The sequence below is a fragment of the Euprymna scolopes genome, chromosome 34 (genome assembly GCF_053919585.1).
Source record: "Euprymna scolopes isolate OS-2025 chromosome 34, ASM5391958v1, whole genome shotgun sequence".
NCBI lineage: Eukaryota > Metazoa > Mollusca > Cephalopoda > Sepiida > Sepiolidae > Euprymna > Euprymna scolopes.
Window position 1 is genome coordinate 66,681,770 of NC_136515.1, and position 3,336 is coordinate 66,685,105.

The window sequence follows — 3,336 nt, forward strand, 5'->3', positions numbered from 1 at the left end:
AATCCTACAATGATACTGGCAAAATAATGCTTTTAAAACCGGTAGACCCCCAAAACTTCGGCAAGAGAAGATCGAATAATGCGGCGTATGTCATTAAAGAAGCGTTTTAAGTCTTGCACAGAAATTAAAACGGCTATTAATATGTTAATGTGTCAAGACAAACTTTTTCTAGATGACTGCAAGAAATAGGGCTGTTTAATCAAACCCCAGGGAAGAAACCACTTGTTAGTTCGAAGAATAAGAAGAAGAGATTAGAGTTTGCAAACAGGTATGTAATTTGGACATATGAAAATTGGACATATGTAATTTGGACATATGAAAATTGGACATATGTAATCTGGACATATGAAAATTGGACATATGTAATTTGGACATATGAAAATTGGACATATGTAATTTGGACATATGAAAATTGGACATATGTAATTTGGACATATGAAAATTGGACATATGTAATCTGGACATATGAAAATTGGACATATGTAATTTGGACATATGAAAATTGGACATATGTAATCTGGACATATGAAAATTGGGCATATGTAATTTGGACATATGAAAATCGGGCATAATATTACCAGCGTATTTTAAATTATAGCATAACTTAAGGAAGGCATAATGAGATCAAGCTGTAGTGCTGAAATTATATAAGTGTAACCGGTTATAAGAGACTTCTTTTCGTATCCCTATGACCGTTGGTTATCCCCTAAGCTCAACTGAGCTGAAAAAGGCTCTGACGAGGGGCATTGATACACCCACACACGAAGACTTCTATGGAGCCTCCCAGATGTTGTTGGAACGGCGTAAATACATTGCATCCGGAGGAGATTACTTCGAACAGAACTAGAGTTCCATGTTTTTACTATCAATACAAGTGCTCGTACGAAAAAAAAGTCTGGAAACTTATAGAAAACACCTCGTATATGCTCGAAATTTTACACGTTAAAAACGGTAAAAAAAAAATGATAGCCCATTGGATGTATAAAAATCTTTTAGATGCTAAACTAATAGTTGAATATAGTTCCATTGCTGCTTACTTTCTCATGAAACGCTGATGCATTAAGTAATTACGCATTGAACAGGAACGAGTTGACTGCTGCTTATATTAATAAATTTCTATACAAAAATTGAGCTAGAGCAGCCTATTAGTTTATAAAAGTATAGTAGAACAGATAGAGAGAGTAAGAGAAAACACATAAATTAAACCTTTTTTTAGGCACTACAATGTATTTTCTCTCCGCGGCTTGTTCGCTTAAATTAAATGCAAAATTGTTTATTTAAAGAATAAAATCATACGCTTATCGTAATAACCATTGATGTGTTTGTAAGCCACAATAAGATCACCGCGTAATCGTCGGCGGTGAAAGAAGAACAGGTTGCTTTTTAAGTCGGCTTTCATAGGGTAAATTAGATAGACCCTGCACCATTCGAGTAGTCAGACTTCGAACTGTTAACAAATACTTCTTCGGCTGTGCTCTTAAATAATCGAAATTTACCGATTATCCCTTCTATATGAGTGGCTTTAAAGACTTGATAAATAGTGCACTATCACTATAAAAAAATATCGTGTCTATCAAATTACATTCAGCAGTGAGTCGCGAGTTTCTGAGTTTTATAAGGTTGGAGGCTCCTTCGTTTCAATTATTTGACCTGGAATGGACGCAACTATCCTGATCCCAGTCGCAGGTTAAATAGACGAAATTACTTCCTGTAGAGAATACGGGGTGCCCCCCCCAAAAAAGCTAAATGGAGGCCATCTAGAACAAATGCTGTAGAACGCAGAAAAAAGGCCAAAGACCCTAGTGTTTTGATGTGATGTTTTTGATATAATAAACTAGTTATGACAAAAGTTTCAGGTCATTCGGACAAAACACTAAGAAACGGGGCCTAATTAGAATTGGGGCCCATTTTGGGGGGGGGGGTGCACCCTGTATCATTTTTTGTTGTTGTTGTTTTTTTTTTTTTTTTTAGATAGGCATCACCAGTTATCAACGCCAAACAGGTTAAGGACAATGGCTTACTGCACATTAAATGACGCAAAGGGGTCGCAAGTAACAACGTGTAGTATCTGTTACGACGCGGCACATCATGTTTGGCTCGAACGATGATGAATAAATCATTATAGACTGAAGCATATTTTATTTTTGTCCCCAAACAGAGTGAGCTTTTTGGTGTAGTTGTGTCTTACTCACATTGAAAACTGACCTTGTGTCTAACTCTCCTATCCTGGTAAGGCGAGTAAAGAGGGAGAAAAAGGGTTGATATGCCGTAAAACAAAACAAACACATGACTAAATATACTGTTCGCTTAGAAGAACGTAATTATTCTGCTTGAGTATTATTTTATAAATATCACGTTTTCAAAAAGTATTACAATCTTTTTACAATGAAAACAAATTGGATTTAATACGCCTTGCCTTAAAACTCTTTATATGTATGTTGTAGTCATTTTATGCGACATATATATATACATACATACATACTTATCCAAAGACATATGATTCGTAATTTCTTGAACTCGAACAGGCGCTCAGACTTAATACGATTCGAAACAAATCTCTAGAGGCTGACGTCTAGCGCTCTACAAACTGAGCCAAGAGGTTGAATAATTGTGCCATATGTGTGTATATATATGAATATATGTACGTAAATATAAATATATATGAATGTGTATATAAATATATGCATATATTAAGTAAAATGATGCATAGTTTACGAGGGGCGTGCAATAAGTAATGACCATGACCCACTTCCAGTTGTCTGATCTAGCTGAAATTTTGCATGTGCAATGATTTATATCTCTTCGGGTTATGTGGCAAATTCAGCTCTGAACTAATTGTGGTTCCTGTTTTACCGATGTTTGAACTGAGTCAGGTGTGAAATGGAGTTAGTTGACTGTCGAGCAGTGATCCGGTTTTTGTATTTGAAAGGGCGCACACCACAGGAGACCTTTAATGAAATGAAAGAAACTTATGGTGATAAAGCCCTATCATATGACCTTGTAAAACGCTGGCATCGTGAATTCAAACATGGCCGGAAGTCTGTGAAAACAGCTGCCAGAACTGGTCGCCCCCTTCTTCCATTGATGAGGCATCTGTACTTCAAGTTGAGGCTGCCATTTTGGAAGATCAATGCATTACTATTCGTCAAATAGCCAAAGATGTCAAGATTAGTACAAGGTCTGTGGGAACTATCATTCATGACCATTTGCATATGCATAAGGTGCCTGCCAGATGGATTCCCAAGTTGCTCACACCATTCCAGAAGCGAGAACGCGTCGAGTGTTCGAGGATGAATTTGGAGATGTGCAAAGAAGATGAGTCAAAGATTTTCAAAA